The 19,991-nt window shown below is 43.4% G+C and overlaps 1 protein-coding gene and 1 long non-coding RNA gene across 2 annotated transcripts in view; one reads left to right on the top strand and one right to left on the bottom strand.

Annotated features, from left to right (window-relative positions):
• Positions 1 to 14,958, bottom strand: part of LOC147756818 (uncharacterized) — a 43,068-nt gene extending 28,110 nt beyond the window's left edge. Inside the window, exon 1 of the long non-coding RNA XR_015325295.1 lies at positions 13,671 to 14,958. This is a non-coding gene — a long non-coding RNA (uncharacterized LOC147756818). The remainder of the gene's footprint in view (positions 1 to 13,670) is intronic.
• LOC111247159 (uncharacterized) overlaps positions 1 to 19,991 on the top strand; it is an 86,653-nt gene that overhangs the window by 24,523 nt on the left and 42,139 nt on the right. The window lies entirely within an intron of this gene.

Raw genomic sequence — 19,991 nt, 5'->3', positions numbered from 1 at the left:
AAATGCTGTAAAATACATGAAGCTGTCATCATGAGGCGGGAAAACAAGCGTTGCTTCAGCACAATGGAGCATGCCGCTGTTCCTGTTTTTCCTTGCGCTTCATTTTCTCTTGCTCCCCCTTTTTCGCGTCTTTACATGGAAGTAGGTATTATCTTCATGCACTGAATAAAATGGCACTGTCACTTCTGCGTCTACCGCTGACATCCCACAAATGATGATATGTTAACCAAGTTGTACCGCGTCAATGTGAGCGCTTTTCAAATATTTGTCTATAATTTTGTCGTGTTTCAATGTTGATGAAAAATTGAAGTCATGCGCCATACACGGACAGAGGCAGGCGAGCTACATGCACACACAGGGTAAAAGTAGAAAGTATATACACAATCAAGTGTGATAATATAGCATAAACAACAATTGCTCGACGCGAAACATAACAGAAAAGGCCAATACGATTGAACTGGGCTACATTCACTCCTAAATACACTTACCTTTCGCGCCTCACACCGTTGCAGCTACCATTCAACGTATGTCTCTCTTAGCCGGGCAGTCGATCTGTGCAAAGGGGCTAGAATTCCGAGTAGAAGAGGTAATCCACCGCTGCGGTTTCTCTCTCTCTCTCTCTCTCTCTCTCTCTCTCTCTATCGATCTCTAACTCTCTCTGTCTCTGTCTCGCTCGCTCTCTCTATCGATCTCTAACTCTCTCTGTCTCGCTCGCTCTCTCTCTCTCTCTCTCTCTCTCTCTCTCTGAACTGCAGAAGCTTATTACTGTTGCTTATAAGGTTTGTTGGGCTTTTTATGTTGCAATTGCTGTGAATACTGCAGGCATAGTATTTGCGCTTGTAGTTAAAGGAGGCTTCATTGAAATTCACGCAACCCCAAATGACCGTCTTTGGCCGCAGCGGTTCTCTTTAACTCAAACAGACGGTGAAGCGCTTGTCAGATAGCGAACGCTTCGCTTCGCGCCACTCAGTCTATGAAATAAGCTTCCATAACCATTGCAACAGTTAAAACAATAATAGTGGTAGCTAGCATCAGGAGTACGATTGCTGACGCAATGGACGTAACGACATGTCTGTTCTGTCTCAGCTGTTGATCGAGGTTAAGTACTGCAGGCGGCCTTCCTTGGACATGCTTTCATTTGAAATGTACGTTTCCTACGAATTTGATACAATTTATGTGTATAAGTTATTATTAAAGGTAAATTCCATGTTTGAATATTTACATATATTGCTTGTTGGCGAATAGTTAAAGCTTAAACTTTGTGTAGGTTCGAGAAGTTCGACGGCGTGAAGAATAGATTTAGCATACGCATAACGTGACGTTGGGGAGATAAATAAAAAATTATTACACAGTATGTATATACTTTATGTGAAACACGTGATCAACCATACGTGTGTAATCATATGTCTTGGCCTTTAGTAACGCCTATGATATGTTTCCTGTCTGATTGAATTATAATTAGATCCAGATACGACGCGTGAAGAAGTATGCTTTCAGTCCTAGCAGCATCCATATATCCTACCAAAACAGACACATATACACATCTATATATATGGAAAGGAAATACAATCATGATCATGCAACATGCTGAATAATGATAACACATAACCAAAAGAATATTGCTAGTTACAGGCAGGTTATTCGAGGGTCGGATTAGTAAACAATCGCATGACGAAATCTAACGACGACCACACAGATGTAAGGAAGTAGGCCAACCATCAAAACAGCAACGTAATTAGCCAGCCATCGAGGCACAAGCGCCTATGTCTAGGGCAGACAACAAACCCTATTGTCCATATATGTAAGTAACGCAACGCCCGTTCTGTACAATACTGTTAGCCATTCTGTTTGTAATGTTTGCACTCAGTATGGGTCGGCTTGTTTATCTGCGTCTCGAACTAAACGCGTAAATAGTCAGATATATCGAAGTGAAAAATACTACCGTATCTGATCGTTTTCCTTTTTTGTGCAGCTGGGTGTATAATCTGATGTTCAGTCCGAGTTCACTTCATAGCAGCATTGACGTGACGTGGCGTGGCATAATGACATGTGGGTACGTTTATGGTTGTTGCATACAATTGTTTTTGGGGGCTTCGGAGAGCTTCGGCGATAGCCAGTGGTGACGCCGGAGGCAAATCAGCTGACGGAGTCAGTATTGTAAACAGTTACAACTGTGTAACAGTAACGAAGACGCTGGCTGCGTTGTTACGTCCGCATAGGTGATACTTCTTATGCACTTATAGAAAGATAGATAGATAGATAGATGCAAAGGCGGAAGTGTAGATTGGCTGTACGAAACGAACGATTCCTCGTCGATAAAAACCATGCGCTCAGTTAAACGCCGTAGACATCACTGCCCCACCAGCTATTGCTATCGTCGATACGGTGGCAGTGGCAGCGTTGACGACGGAAATCAACGGGCATCGTCTTCAGATTCATGAGTAGATATTTGCTTCACGGAAAATCGTTTGCAATTATAATATATGAGCGGCCGGCTGCGGAATCCGACGGCAACTGATTTAAAGCTTACTGAACGTAGGCGATCTACGCATTGTCGACCTATCATGTACGTATGTTCGGTGGTGGTAATTAGTTGAAATCGATCAGTTCGCTATGAAAAACGATCAGTGCAAAATCAATATCCTGTAAGGTAAGCCCTGCGTAACGGATGGCAAAATGGAAGGGTGTAGCGTTTAGGTAACCAATCATCCATTGCAATGGATTTCGAAGCAATCGACACTTTGCCGACGGTCGATTATTTGCAGCTAATGGAAAACAGTGAGTCGTTGGCCGTTGTTTTCTGTAGTTGAAAGGTGGCAAAAAAAAATTAACGGACTTAGGGTATACCCGACGTTAGCCAATGATGGTCGAGCAAGGAACTGGATTGGAAAAGAACGTGACCCTAAATAATTCTTGCCGAACAGGAGATGCTCCATTGTCGACAGACGATTTATTCAAAGAAATTCAATATTTTTGTCGACAAAGATACATCTTCTGTTGTTACTGTCAAGATTGAGAAGACGCAATAAAACATCCCGTTGGACAGTCGGATCCTTTCATAACACGTGCAGGCCTTAAAGTGGAATTGATCTGAGAGCCACAAATGCTAGAACTTTTTCAACTTTGTTTCGAGCGCTTTTTGCCCGCAGCACAATAGCCGACCAACAACTTACTGGCATAAACTGTAATCATGCTCGTATGGGGCAAATTTATTTGCGTGATTTGCTCCTACTAGAAAAAGACGAAGTCAAATTAGTTAAGTTCTATCACCGTGATGAACGACTTTGGGTTGCCCAATGGCGTCGAATCCCTGTCATAAAACGTTTGCTTTTAATAATCTGACTCTTCGCTCCTGTTCTTCATTCAGCGCTATAGGTCATGTATAAAGGGTAACCAAAACGCAATTGAGTCCTGTAATTTGAATGTATTTGTAAAAATTGACCTAAATGTTAAACGCATATAAATCTGCCTGTCCTTTTCTGCAATACACATTTGTACGTAGTTACATTATGATTATTATTATATATGAATTAAATACACATGGAAGTGATCTATGCACCCTATGCGCATATAATAGACAGACGCCATATTGCAAAAACTTTTTATTTTTCCAATTGCTGGGGTTTCCGATCAATTCAATTATGACCATCGCGTCCGTCCGCGCAAAATTTCCCGTGAGGCACTCTTGATTGACGGTTTAGCGGCTAGTCGGTGCACATGTGGACGACATAGCTGTTCACTTTTGCTATTTCTAGACAGATCTGTATGTGTTTCTTTGTATATGATAATATTTTTATTCGTTTATGGGAGCTGGCAGCATTTCCGATGCAGCATGCTGCCTGCCGGCACCGTAATGGGAGCCAAGCAATCCCGGAATAGCGTACAATCTTTATTTATTATCGAAAAGTTGTCCTAGCAATCTTTTAAATCGCAATCGGACAAGTATTATAGATCTGCTTAAGTTTATCTATGTAGTCTTTATGCGTCAAACTTTACGTCTGTCTAGCCATTAGACATTCTATCAGATGGCCAGTTCCCACCGCTAAACTATCACGGGGACGTAGTTTAGCATTAATGGAAGTTGCCGAAATTAGCGACGCTGAGCGGGAGACAGTCTAACTGCTGTGTCAAGATTTTACTGCTGAAATATATTTTTACGTATGTCCCGTTTGACGGTGTAGTAATTGTTCAGATGAGTCTTTTTGCCTACTCTAATCTAGTATTACGGCATAAACAGCGTGAACATGGCCGCAACAGAAATGCAAATCGGCTTCGCGAAGTTTTAATTTTGCATTTCGTACTGCAGTCTGCTTCTACTCGAAATGAAAAACTTAGCCCCCTATATTGAAATCCCTTCAGAGGATTATTTACGTCAATCTTGATAAAAAGCCGGCAACGTAATAAGAATATTAGCTTGGTACGCTTAAAGAATACACTAAGTAATTGTAACAAGGCCGCCCTCTGGGCAATACGGCAAAGTTCGACAAAAAATAACGGTTAGGAAATGTACTTCGTCTTATATAAGGCCCCTAACTATGGGTATCTAAGGGGATCAGTCATTTTGCTTGCTGTTAATAGCAGAATAATAGAATATTTCATCGGGTTTTGGCCGACGATCAATCCGGCAGCTTTGGCATCAGTTACCTCTCTCTTATTTTGTTTCTTGTTAGTCTGACTACCTGAAGCAGGTGGATATCGTATGCGTATAGAAACTGAAAGCTTATGCACTGCGCTGTTTACGAGACAAGTGTCAAAAGAATACGCGTAGGCGCAACAGGACCCTAAGGCAATTTCGGAACCTCTCCGCCACAACATTCATCTCTGGTTTTTCCGCGCACAGATTGTAAACCAGTAAAGAGACCTATCACGGGCCAGTATTCGCGATGAATCAAATTCGCTGAATTTAGGCCAAAAAAAAGCACCCGGCTTTCAGTGGACATCGGTATAGGCAGTAGCATATACTAATTGCATTGTTCGTCTAACCCGACATAAGGACTGGCATTCCGATTAGCTAAGGAATGGCTACGTACGCGGTTGGACAAAGATCCTGTATGCTTTGTCGATTAAATATAACAGTTAAAATCTTCCCGAAACTATTATAATTCCATAAGCTTTCTTCGTCAAATAGATTTTTTCTTACCTTTACATTTAATTCTAATTTAAATAATCATAATTACAGAAATTGTCAAGCTGCTAGAAGTTGTGTTCTTGCAGACAACCGACAGGACGTTTCCTGGTTGTTGTCCAACGTAAAATTGTTCTTCATCTACGTAGAACGAGCCGAATTCGATTAAAATTTTATTGGTCATCTTTTTTGGTTTGTTGAACCTACGTCGGTATAGTCAAATTGAAGAACATACACAACAAACGAAGTGTCAGGACATTGAAGCAAAATACTTACCTTTTGAAGTATAGACTTATAATATTACCTATAAGAACATTTATTATTGAATATCGAACATGACGGTGAAATTTACCCAAACTTGACTATAAGGTGCAGCTAAAACCAGTCTGTCTACTGAAACTGATTACACAAACGTATCGCCTATTTTTTTTTGCTTATTTTCGCTCTCTAAAACATTGCCCTCATTCTACATGTGAACAATAAAGATCAACAGCGAATAACGTTTAACTTCAATGTTTAACTTTACATTTACTACAAACCGATCGCTTGACGGCCATTACGGTGCGTCAGTATAATTTTACGGGCTTGTTGATCGTTGTGTACTAATTTTATGTCTGTTAGGGCTAATAGTCGCCATCGTTTCCGCCACAGCATCGACGTTGGCAATTTCAATTCAACAGTAAAGCTCATGTAGGAACGTAGCTTGTAGCCTGCGTTCTCCTTTTTTTTTTGTTGGAATCTCTCATGACGGCTGTTATTTATTATGATGGCGGAGACGATGCCTCTAACGAGACCCAATCCTCTGCACAGCAGTGACAGCAGTCAGTGTCAAAATCCGATAGAGCTTTCTCATCGAAAATGATTTTTTTTTCCGTTTTGAATGATGCCGGGTGTTGATGGAAACTAATGTTGTATGGCCAGCGGCCAGAATCTGCCAATGAAGCCGTGGCAATAGTAAAGGCAACGAGCAACAGGGGCTGTCCAAGGATACATTTTTTTAGGACAAATTTAACTTGCTGTTTTTGCTGGTCCTGATTCTACTGCTGTTATTGCAAATGTGAGATCTTCACATTGACGTCGTCACGACGTGACACGTTTTCTAAAATATTTATAACGCGAGTCGTTAACTGGACTCAGAGACAAGTGCACATTTATAGATAGAACGACCTGCTTCGTCGGGTTTAGTGAAAACCCTTTTGTTAGCTTCTTTTCCCCGGCGCCGGCAGCGACAGTGACGGCAGGGGTAGCTGAAAAAGTAATGGGAAGAAATTTGGTTTATTATTCCATATTTCGTTTAGTAAGAAGCTTTAAACTCTTGCCGGCTCGTTGGTGCCGGTCAGATGGCTGTTTAATACTGCTGTTGATGTGGCTAAACGACAACGTAACTCCTGTAACGTCCGGTTGTCGATGCCTCAATAGCCGTTGAGATCCTCAAGATCATCATCACCATTTCCTTATAGCGCCATACCATTGACGATCTTTCTTTTGTTGTTGTTACCCCTTCACTACGCCCATAATGTTGAAGTAAGGGGGTAGATGAACATACCCTAGGCCATTTAGGAAATTCTCTCACTGAATTATATGTGCTATTAATGCAGTAATACATGTCGGAACGAGATGTTAGAACGGGATTGTTCGCAGTTTTATTGATGCATTTTATTTTTCGACAACCGCGCTTATATTATATACTGTATTATATATAGATTATGCATTATTCCGTGTATGCTACTGTTGCGCTTATATTTGTGTGCGTAAACTTTGTTTTTATAGTCCATCAATAGTATTTCATGCGGACCATCTTCCTCTGTTTTTTAGTTAAAGTCAGGAAAACTTCTGCGAAATGTCGACTCTCAGGAGTGACAACAACAAATATACATACGTTTTCCAGAATTACAATACGCAGTGCGCCGCGGTGAACTAGCATATCGTTCATTATCGAATAAAAATGTCTACAAGCACAAAAAAGCTTGCGAAAACTCTATTGTGCTTGTTCTCCACCCTTATCAACGCTAGTTCCTATGATAGCGCTGACGTGACGGCTTGACTCCATCCGGTCCGTGGATCTATTGCTTGTTATGGGTTACCTCACCCCCGAGGGCCCTTACCCGCATAACTGGCCAACTGCATCTAGGTCTGAAATAAGGGTACAACTCGGATATGATTGACTGACTTCATACTGCTGATTTAACATTTATCATCCCGTTTAAGTCAGCAGTACTGAGTACAGTGGGAAACACTTCAAGCTTCACATATCGTCCGTGTATATTTATACATCTATATGTTACCACTAACCGGAACAAACGTCGTGACCTTATGACTTTATATTTGAATAGGGAATCTATCGCGGGCTGGCTGGCTGAATCGCTGTTATTGCTATTGTTGTCGCTATTGCTAAACTGCAAGACGGACAGCTCATGAAACACCGCTACCACTAGTGTTGCCACTTTGTGTAACTGTGGGGAAACGTAACTCATTGCGAGTTAACCTGAGGTTCAGCAGACCGACTGCTATTCTTTCCGACCTTGACTCCAATTTTCAAGTGGCAACCCCCGCAGCAGAAGCCGCTGCATTAACTGATAACGACTACGATTGATGCCAGGATGCTAAGTACGAAACAGACAAGCGTACATCCGCGTACCAACAGACGTACTCACACACGTTCATCTGTAGAGATGAGAGATACCTGTTCGAAGGTTCCGGCATCAACCGCAGCGGCGGCTGTGGCGCGAAAAGCGGCTTTGCGTTACCCAATTTTAATCATTTACATCGTGTACATGCCAACCAACTCTGGAAGATCAGCAACTGAGCCTACCCCATATTTCATTCACTTTTACTTTTCGTTGTTTATCGGACGCACGTCCACCGACGAACAGAGGGTAAACGGTAAGACACCGATGGGTCGTCGAGCTCCACCACCAAAGCATCAACTACTTTCACTACAGACTACCACCAGTATATAGAAATGTAGTAGGGCGGTAACAAAAACAAAAAAGGACGACGCCGACAAAGTCAACGAAGAGAATCGCCCTTCATCCGACGATCCGGTTCTTCCGTGCGTCCGACATCGTTTGACTAAACGTGCATACAAATGAAAATAAATTCAAGTTCTATTAGCTTGCTGGCGTGTCTTTATATATAAACGATGGCTAAGTCCAATTGTTGGTGTTCGTGTTAGATCCTAGTTATACATACACTCGGGCTTGCGTGCTTCTACATATTTTTAGCCATTCCTATAGAGGCATAGGCATTCTTGGCTACCGACGGGGCGACGCAAGTTACGTGCAAGCTCAAAAGGAAGCTCGAGGTCGTCACGCCGTTTGCCCTTTTATTCGTTGTGATTGTCCTGTTGCGGTAGTAATGGTAGTAGCGGCGCAACTTGTAAGTTGCATAGGCCATGGCGCGTCTAGCGCAAAAGGATTGGTACTTGCCGGCTTTTTTTCGTTGTCACCCAAATAACAGTGCTTAGTTACAAAAACGATGCTAGGTTTCATCGGCCACGCCACTTCATGTCGCCACACCCATCTTAATGCAACAGTCTGCAAAGTTGACATTAGGAGAACATCGTGAAGCCCCCACTTACTTTCGAGCGGTCCGCGGGCGTTGTCTGTTCGTATCTGTATGTCTGTTCTGGTGAGCCCTTGATGCTAATTGGTTATTTTCACAAATCAAGAAAAGTGTTAGAGCTATCAGCCAACATTTATACACTACTGTAAGTCCAAAAAGGTAACTCCCTTCCTTTGCGCTATCGCGCGTATATGGAATTGTATACATATATAACGTCAGTTCTATGACTAGAACCATGATGATGGAGCTAGTGATAACGATGAACTAGCAAAGACGATGATCGTAATGCTGATACCAATACTATTACTTGTCTTATCTATGCAACGCGACCTATCCAAAGGCAAATTACAAAGGAGAAACAGGCCAGGTTAAAAAAAGGAAATAACTTTCATTCATGTCCCTGTGGTGCCTTTTTTCATTTTCTTTCTTGCGCTTTTCATTCAAAACAAATGTGCAAATGAGTAGAAACTTTTGGAAGCGAACGTGAAGAGCAACTTCGTTGGTATCGAAGGGATGTGACACGTACGACTTCATGCGACACTCCTTAATTCGTAGCCGCAGTGTTACCTGCCTTATTTCACGCGCCATCGAGCACTTTGTCGTTTTCGTCATCGACTGCATTCGCCTCGTTGTTTGGGTTAACTTTGATTGGGGTCGCACTCTTGCCAATGAGCATAATTCAGCCGCATTGATTGCTCGCTCTTTTACCGCTTCGTGTTGGTGAGGTCACATGTGACGCTACGCCACAGTGCCGCAGATCGACTACGTAGCCATGGAGCAATCTTTCATGGGATCATCACGGTCACCGTCTCAGTAGCACAACAGTCAATCAATCAATCAATCAATCGGACAGAAAGACAAGCAGATAGTTGCGGCGTTGCCGGTGACGACGGTTATGGTAGCGGTAGCCACAGTCTCACCATCGCCAGCCGGCAACGCCGGGGAACGTCTAGTTGCTGAATTGAGTTAAAGGATAATCATACCACAACTTGCCGTTTGGTGATCTGGTGCATTTTATATATACCAACAACAACTTCCTCATCGCTACTGCCACCATCACTTCGGCTTCTCAGGTTGATTTTTTATTCTCACGAACGGACTGAACGAAAAATGAAACGCGCGAAAATGAACACGTATTACTGCTGCTGTTAAGGACCAGGCCTCATGTGTGTCACCGACTTTTGTTGACGCTGAATGGCATGCCAATCCGCTAATGTTGGGGGTAAGAGCCACTAGCTAAGGACACCTATTTCTTGTTTGTTTTTTGGTGCGAGTTTGCTTCGTCATCTAAAAAAGAGCTGAAGAGGCTAGTGGTCGCTACAATCGGCCTCATCTAGCTTCATTTTCTTCTTCCTTGATCATCATCGCGGCCATACTCTATGGAAAGACGCGTAAAAATACGATACCTGCCTGCCTGCCTACCTATAAGCATATAAAGGACAAGTAGCAGAAATGTTACCAGCCAATTGCGTGGACACCGTAAACGGAGAAATCACCTACCCATAGTCACAATGGCGACATCTCCTTCCTGTGATTACGATCACCATCGTCAAGATCGTCGACATCAACAACTCGCCACTTCCTTCTATCAAACGCTCGTTTTTTTTAATCAGCTTTGCAATTTACAGGCCGTCAGCCAGCGTTCCAAAGCCTCAATGAACCGTCCTGGTGACAGTGATCAAAGGCATTGACCGTTACGCCTGCACAATGACTATTAGATGTGAAGAGTGTCAGTCCGCATGATCCCCAGATGGCCTTGCCTCCGATTAAAACGGAAGCTTTCATTTCAAGCGCATGAATGTACAGTCGAACAAGTATCCTGTATCGGATCTCTGAGCCTACATATAGTTGTTCTGAGTGTACTCACGTACACACATGTAACAACGACAAACAATCAGAACAAACATACCTGAAGGCTTAATATATATTTAGCGCTCGTAACGCTTCCTAAATAGTTGTGCTCTGGAAATAAGGACCATTATTATCCTGGTTGTTCTTATTCTTGCTAATACTACTGCATTGACTGCGAATGAAAGTATTTTTGTGTCTTGAAGAACTGAAGCCGACCTGAATGAGCCATCTGCTTGTTGTGGCCCAAGTGTTTCGCCGAGGGCAGCGTGTGCCGACACTGATACGCGGAATAGTCAATAACCTGTTTCATCGAGCGGTGCTTAGGGTCGGAGGGGCTGGCAGTGCCGGGATCATTCTAAACAGTGCAGCGTATTTGGGCAAAATCAGATGGCGATAATCTTGTCAGTGAATAAATCTATATCCGGAGCAAGCGCCGGACGTGGGCATTAGATCGAAGGTCTCAAGGCTAAGCGTCAATTGAGAGGCACCCTAACCGAAAAAATGAAATTACCATAGCAACGAATGTTTCTTTCTCCCTTATTTGCTGTTTCCGCAAAGGAAGCTTTCGTTGCTTACGTATAAGGTGAAGTACTTCTGGACTGCGTAGTAGTAATAATAACAGAGATTATAACAGATGTCATGAAAAAATTTACAAGTAGTACTTGATTTTAGCTTACGCTACTGGATGCAATACCGAGGGCGGTTAGCGGGCAGCATAACATTCGGAATTTACGGATCCAAAGATTTAGCTCAGTCATGAGCTTTTTTGCAAAAGCTGCCATCTTCAAATACGATTTCGAATGCAGATGATCACGGATTACTCTGTGATTGTCTATTTAGAATATTCAGTGCGCATTTTTGCCCCTCTAGAGTCCTCAACAGGCGCTTTCTCTTCTAGTCATTTCCGCGACTGACACACTCCACTTCAAATGCTGACCAAAATATCTAGATCATAACTTTTTCATTTTAAGTTCAAATGACATCGTATCAGTTTGTAGCAACGAAAAGTTCGCCAGTTTGACTTGACTATAGAACAGCCTTTTCCGCTCTTTAGAGAATACCTCGCGTTTTTGATGTACCTGACAAAGACGAGTTTGTTTGCTGTAAATTTCACACTGCACGGCCATTTAGTCGTTAAGTCAACCCGGTACTGAGCTATCGCTATTGAGCGGATGTATCCTAAAGATTGACAATGAACTTGCTGCGACGAGGGTGGATACGTTTAATTAGGATCGTCGTAATAACGCACACTGCTTTACCTATCTAGCCTGCCTCGATGTTTCCTCCAGCCGGGGTCGAATTTAATTTTCTCAAATTTTCGAACTCCCAGCAGGAGAGAGGGCAATGGCTAAACAAGAAGTAAGCGACTAGTAACAGAACATGCTGTTTGTTGGTCTTATCCCCCCGTTCGCTGGCTTCATTCAGTCCTTTTTCACGTTGCCTCACACACACAACACTTGGTCCTTGAACGACTTAAAAACAATTGCAGCCTTGCTTCGCCGGTCGCAGTTTTGGGCCCATCGACGTGGAAGCAATGGGCAGGGCGAGAAGTCAGCGAAAGAAGTAGCTGGCAGGGAAATAGCAACGACGGCTGACTACGGCTGTTTGCTGGCAGTCGCCCGGGCCTCCTATTCCATCTTTGTTGCTCATTCTGGGCTGGCTCGCAACCTCGATCTCATCCTGTCCCAGCCCCGTTCCCAACACCGTTGCCTCTCGCTTCGCGCTGCGCACTCAAAAAGGCTCAGTTAACCCCACACGTTGCCCGATTCGGGAAAAAGCGCATTGTCTGAGCTTAGCTACAGGCAGGAGCGCTCCTCCAGGATTGTGCCATTGAGCCCAATTGTTTTACTTTACCCCAGAGGGGCAGTAATCTGCGAACAAACTGCTGGAAAATATGCTCTCCCAGCTGAGTGATTCTGGGCTAGACTTTCGAGTCATTCGATGTCCTGCACCCTAAACACTCTCTATGAACTCAGACGTTTTCTCCACGTCTCGCTCATTTTGGTATCGCTATCACTCACCGTACGACAGCAGGTAAGGGATAACGTAGCGTCTGCGCATTGGGCTTGATAATGTTAGAATGGAAGCACTTAGTCATTATGCAGATGCCTTTGTTTTTCTGACCTATAACACTCAATGATTCGTTCAAAGTTTGTGTGAGAATATGGGTACACATGCAGCCATTCGAACTTGCGCTTTCATCCGTATGTGAGATAAAATAGTACTGGAAGTTCGCATTGTAACTTATGATCACAGTTAAGGATAAGTTATGTAACGACGTTCTGTTTAACTCAGACAGAAAATGACTATGCTGGCGCCGTTGCTGTAACTTCATGCCATTCTACGGATGTATACGCAATTCAAGTTGTTGTTTATCTAATTACTTCCACGAGTGCGGCAGGTGTGAACAGATAAAGATAGTACCAGTAGTAACGTTCGATTATCATACGATGTATGTGTATACATTACATGGAAACGAGAGATTAGTAGCGGGCCTAGTTGACGGTTGTCGAGACCTATCGATGGCGGTGGGTGGCGCAGAAGGTGATCTTAGACGTCGTAACTTTATTCTATAACAGATGCCATTAGAAGACGATGTACACAGTAGTTACTGGGAGACGGCAGAAACAAAACTTAATAGTCTACTCGTGTGCTGTCAACGGACCTTTCATGCTTCGGGCGCTTCGAACGGCTGGCTTTTTAGCTGTTAAAAGGTTTGGATTTCAACTTGAGCATACACACTGCATTGTTTATTAAAAAAATACAGAGTAACATTTCCTATAGGCATCTGAGAATATAAAGGCCCTTCATTTTGAACATCTATTGGCTAAGTTTGTTTAGCTTGAAAAGACGCTAAATTCAAATACTTCGACATAAAGCCTCCCGTTAGTTGACTGGTAATGAAACTCTATTGTCGTAGCTTCTGCTAACTGATTCGGTCACAGATGCTGAGAAAGAATGAATCGGACAGATTTTCCTAGTAAATCCATTGTGAAAATCCTCAATAGATATTCCGTAAAAAATTTCTTCGTTCTAGTTCAGGTTCGATATACCTACGGCATCGGACGTCATGTCGGAAGAAACTCTTCACGAGGAGACAGTAACCAAACTAATAGCTAGCAGAACGTACCTTATCGAGGTTGCTTGTTCCATTCAGGGCATACAATACTGCAAACGCTCGATCGACTGTTCAAGTGCTAATGTGATTCACTGACGTCCGACTATGGGGCTCGTCCGCTGCTAATCGGCGGCCACGTAAACAGTTTTCTTTTCGGGAAAAAGGAGTCGCCAACAGCCAGCCAGCTAGCTAGCTCTTTTTTCGAAACTAATGAGTGAGCATGGCGGCGGCGGCGGCGGCGGCGGCTTACGATCGTTTACACCATTGCTCCAAAGTAAAAAGACATTGGTATTTAATATCTATATATGTGACATGCATTATGCCGTGGATGGACGTCACTTGGGCATGAAAAACTAGAAGTGCATTTAAATTGAACCATCATAGAAAAATATTACAAATCCGACACAGTCGATGATGCGTCCGGATTATCAACACTTACTGAAATAGGTAAGCAGCGACTAGTTCCACTTTTCTATTCCCTGTCTCCTTTTTCTAGTGCGGACACAGGCAAATATGGCATGATCTTCGTATCAGGCTGCTGACAGGTGGACTGACAGCAACCGCATATTCAGATAGGTAGCTCCTGTCTGATCTTTCTACTCATGAAACGGTCTCGATAAAGTTCCATTGACAAGGCTTAATACACTAGACTTGAGATGTGTACGATTTTGGTAGATTACTACCCGGCACCGCAGTCAACGGGGTTCAAGTCCCCCTCATATAATATCCGCCAATAGAAATTGGAACCGATGACTGCAGTACTGTTATATATAAAACATTATTGATGCTTCTAGTGATCAGCAGTTGTATTTGTTTTGAATCTCAAGTGGTAGGCATGAGCTGATCGGGAATTCGCTGGGTGCCAAACTGAAGTTCCAGTCATATCAGTCGGGTATCACAAACGCGACGTTCTAGCTAGACCCCCTAGACGAGAAAAAAACACATTAAGAAAAATGACATTTTTTGGCTGCTTGCTATTATACTTTCTCTGCTGCTGTTTAAAAGTGAATCGAACGCCGTTACATGGCAAAGTAAAGTAACTAAATAGCAAGGTAGATAAATACTTCCTCCATCTGTATGCGCTGGCTGGAAGTCGCTAAGATACGATAAGTCGTTGGTGTTGTCGTCCCCGTTGCCGGTGTCGCTACCGGCTGCAATGTACGGGTTCACTGATCGACACGAACAATTTGTAAGTAGCAATTTAGATAATAAGCAATAAAGATCAATAAGGCAAGAATTGAAAAAGTCACAATGGGTCACAACAAATCAAGAGTGGCCACTCACGAAAGCCTCCTATTAGGCCTGCATCCAACAAAGACTCGTTGCTAATTCGATTTTGTCCTGCTATTAGAGGGAGAATACTACATAAATCCGGATAGAGTGGTTGATAATCTATTTGATAGTAAAACTTGTAGAAATGATAGCTGGGAGCTCACGGCAAAACTGTAATCACTATTGTCACGGTAGCAAGGCGTCTATGGCAAGCACATCAAACGGGTAGACAACACTTGTTTTCGAATTCGGTTTTGAATTTAAGGCCAGTAAAAATCCGTTTGAATGGCGCAGATTAATTCTGTGATCCTTACGCTACTCGTGACCAGCCCCGTCGCAAGTAACACAGTAAACCGACGCGTAGTACTCGACAATCTCATCCGTGAAAACTGTTTGCATCCGTATTTGTCTGTCAGCTTATCTGCCCGGCTGGCTTTACTGAATAAGCCATTTGCAACTGTCGTCCTCTACAACACCATCTTATTTTATCGAGAGATGTCCTAATACAGACAATATGTATATATATATATATATAATCCTTCCAGCTGCACTGGAATGCTCGCAAAGTAGACCAGCGTGGGCGAATCGCAAGTGAGCAAAGAAATACCAGGGCAAGTGAGAAAGACAGCGCGTTTATTGATATCATAGCGACACACCATACGTTCCGTTAAACTCATTATGGTTATTTTTCCGGACTCCGGCCTAAGAGTCGGCCCTTTGGCCAACTGTGTACGCATGCCTGGCGACACCAAACAAAAACGCATTCAGCAGGCTCAGTGCAGAGCTAGTAGAATGTTCGGTCACGCGGGGGCTAACGTGACCGTAACTTCTAGGTTGACGGGATTAGTGGTCCAGTTGAACGGACGTGTCACTAAGTAGACTCCGCTATGGAAAGTTTATGACTCCGTCTGCAATAGCGCGGCTTGCCAATAATATCAAATTGGTCCGATTTTGTTTCCATTCCATTTCACCGATGGCCATATACTTGTTGTGTGACGCTATCTTTCAGCGCGAACTACAAGCCCCCGTTTCTTCACTCGCTAGTTCGCCTGTTCTGTACTAATAGGACTCGCGCTGCCATCGTAGCTCCGTCCATCGGTTCGCTGGGCCAGCGTTGATTTGCCACCACTGACGTCTTCTTCTTTGAGCGTTTCCACCCCATAGAAGTGTGGACCACGGTCGCTTTGGCGACGGCCGAGCTATTGCTGCAGCCGGGGGCTTTGCTTTTAATAAGGTTTGCCACTAGCGTTTGTCGTCAATTGCTTCTGTGTAATTTTCGACGAATATTGAAACGCCAACCAAGTGGCGTCAGCGAATAAAATACAAGAGTAAAGAACAAAAAACGGGAGAGGGAACGGAAGATAAAAATTTTACAAATGGCCAATCCACAGAAAATTAAGACCGTTTGGAAAAAGTGCTATGAGTTAGCCGCTGTTTTTATAAATAAAAAAGTGCGAATTGTACAGCTTCGGTGGCGCTGATGGAGATTTCAGTTCAGGTCAATCCAAACCTGACTATAGTTTTTGGATCGATACGGTCGCGTCCATGTCGCGGGTATCAGACATATGGCTAGAAACGCATATATTTCTAGGGATGGTGATGGAAGACGCGATTGACAATATGTATGTACATGCACTATACTGTTGTTATTATTATAGTCACAGCGTTTCCGTCATATTTACGTTGCCTTATATTGTGCCATCTGAAGAAATACGATTGCCGTTAACCCCTGCGCTCTGAAGATGAATCGCAATCAGCAGTTGTTTGATACCATGTTTGCAAATTACTTCGTTTTTTGTTATTAACATTGGCAGTATTGGTAACGGGTCGTTTTTGCGGTTGTCATTCTTATATGATTTTTGGAACAATTTTACTTTTCGATAATTCCTTTTACTGGTGACGCTTTGGATTGTCGCAGTTCGCGGTGCACCTCAGCCTGTCTTGCTGCTACTGAGCGGCGTTCTTATCGACTGCTAGTGGTCTAGTCGGTCTGCTGGCTCTTCTCTCAGCCCAAAACCTCTTCGCTAATCGACACCCCCGGTGTTGATCACTGCTGCTCGAGATATTACCCCATGGGTTTGAACGAATTCTTCACATGAATCATTGTCAACAATCGTTTTTCTCGTTGGTGATTTTAGCGCTGTCCACTACAAGATTCCTCTCCTGACAGTGCGGTTATGCAGTTGTGGCTCTCGGGAGCCGCATTTTCAATTCCAGCCGACCTTTTCTCGCCGGATCTGTCTTTCGGACGCGCATGTTCACGTGTTTGCCGCGTCACTTTTTCTCATTCGCTGGCCGGACTCCCCTATCGACCCGGCGTCCAGTTTCGTCACCGTTATGCTTCTCCTATATCGACGGTACGTGACGGCGTTCACCGAATATGGGCGGACGTTTTAGTCCGAGCCGTTATACCAAGTTAATTTTTCATCCTGTTTCGTCTCTTCAGTTTTTCGCGTTCAGCTAGCAACACACACACACACACACACACACACATGGCTACCCGCTTCATCGTGAAATAGCCCCTGAAAAAGCTTTGGTTGCCAAGCGCGGCGACTAGGAGCCGTTAGCCAGCAACATGTCCACAAATGGTATTGGCATCGCGTTACGATCGCCGGTTTCGACCTTTTCGAGACGCCTTATTTTCGTCAAAAAAATACGGTGCTCTCGAGACGTCTTGTCCTTGGACCTGGTCATCTTTCGCGACCTCGATACTAGTCAATTCCTGTTGAGAGAACCAGTTCCTGAACATTTCCACGACTAGTCGACCTGGCGTCATCTCTCACACTTTAATGCTATTCAACAGCACGCGCTAGGCCCAGTGGCAAGGACGCTAATTGTCGTCGCAAAATATAATGAAGTCGTTATTATAGCAGTCAATGTTAATAGTAATAGATGGATAACAAAAATCAATGTAGTATGATCTATGAAAATGCGATATTTTTCTATCCCGTATCAAATGTAACACCGAATGCCAGCCGAGAGGAAAGCGGAAGAAATCGGTAGAGAACTGGAAGTGAACAGAGTTATTGTGGATTGGTAAACGTAAATCTGATCCAATAGATAACGCCATGTGATTTCGCCTAGACAAAGATAAACCGCAGAGGTCTGTGCGTGTGTACAAGCTCGCCACAAACGCCGTAATAATATGTTGATTAATAATAGTATGGAGGATTTTGGTTGCGTGTGAACTAATTGGATGTCCTACTTCAAGAGCGTTATTTGCGATCTGTTAGACATTATCAAACCGTTTATCCAGCTATATTTCGCAATTTCTCTTGCTGACTCTTTGTGTTGTTGCCGCTGTTACCGTATTTCAGGTTTATGCCGAGCCCAGCTTAGATTGAAGGCGATGTTTAAAAACATTTTTTTTCAAGCATTTTATCTTCGCTTATCCGGCCGCTATAGACAAGGCCCTGAAAACCCGACGAACGATCATTTGACCGTCTATAAATATATATATATATACGTATACAGCTGCTGGGTCTACTTCTCTATTATATTGTGTTTTGTTGTCATTCTCTAGTAGTACTAGATAACGCGGACATTAGACTTTTTCTCCTATTGAACTACTAATTTGTGCTTCGCTTTTGTTACTGCCATCGCAATCACTATTACTATTATAACTGTTATTATTATTTTTACAAATTTCCATTTCCCTCCACATAGAAACGCACGCCGTTTGCAGCGTCGTTGCAGGTGTACTAGCGTAACGATGAGCGTGTTTCTCCATCCAACCGCGTTCCAATTTTGTATATTTTACCCCGTCCGTTCATTTTTATCATCAAAAGTCGACTGGTATCCATACCCTTGCCGGCGCTTATGCCAATCCTGGAGCCGACGCTGAAATGGACACGTCAATCGTTGATTCTCTCTTTGCCGGCGTCAACGTAAGCTGCCTCGCACCCGTTGATATTGGCGGACAAACAGTTGTTGTCGCTTTTGTTGTCTTAGTTTTTGGCGGCCGAAAGCAGGAACGCCGTCAGCTGTCTGTCGACAGGCTACAAGGTCATAGTGCTATTATAGTCGTATTATATCTAGTCCGAGTCTGGGCAGATGTGGGCGGAGATGAATTAGCAGACAAGTGCCGTAGCAGCAAGTGTTGTGATTGGCTGCAATGTACGTACACAGGTGTGCAGCGTCTAGTCTGTGTATTTAGCATACGTTCACGTGTTTGAATTGTTACAGCAATTGCTGCTGACCGTAGAGAGTTGAATTCTGGGTACCAAATCGTTGTGGTCCCGGCCTTAGCGCCAAGTAAGGAGGCAATCAGACATGTGTCGATGAAGGCTCAAATAGGCGGCTGGGTAACGAGAGCTTAAGTTGGACGCTGGAGTTAGCCATTCTGTTAACAAAAGGACCCGTTCATCTCTGCCGATACAAACCGTCGTCATATAACGTTTATAGGTTTTATCATTTCTGCTATTACGAGTGCTAGCCAGCTATCAGTAATACTCGCTTGGTGTATTCGTGTATATGTACTTGGGACGTACTTATATAAATGTGTGTATCTTCACCAGCCGCTTCTGTACTTTTTTCGTTATTTAAAAGGTATAGGCAATCTGTTTTCAGATTGTTTAGCGCACTTGGGCACGTTTTCCCAAATTATCCGTCATGGAATTCAATTGTGGGACCACTATCAAGCTCTAGGGGCACTTACTTTTTGATTTTGTTGAAAGTCTGATAGGCCAAGAAACGACAATCCACTGATTGGTGATCGTCTGGGCGATCTCCTGCACAGTTAAAAAAATTAATCGTGTTTCTGTGAAACCTAGAAAGAGGATGAGTTGGTAAAGTACCGTCGTTGCCGCTTCCACCTCAAGGTAGAACCTTCCAACTCGTCGTACGCTCTTACATTTTAGGTCCTTTCTCGTCCGCATCATACCGCCGAGGAGAATCAATAACCCATAACTTTGTCTGTTTTACCATAAATTCTACCACTTTCTTGCCCGCCGCTCAGTTCCTGCGATGCGCCTAATCTTAACACATCGTATTTAATGCTCCGTAGTGGGAGATCGTATCCTGAATCGCGTCTTCGTTTCCAAACATGGAAAGGATACGCGT

This window comes from Varroa destructor, unplaced genomic scaffold, assembly GCF_002443255.2.
Source record: "Varroa destructor unplaced genomic scaffold, Vdes_3.0 BEIS01000003.1, whole genome shotgun sequence".
NCBI classification, from domain to species: domain Eukaryota; kingdom Metazoa; phylum Arthropoda; class Arachnida; order Mesostigmata; family Varroidae; genus Varroa; species Varroa destructor.
The sequence above is the reverse complement of the archived record's forward strand: the minus strand, read 5'-3'. Positions and strand labels throughout refer to the sequence as shown.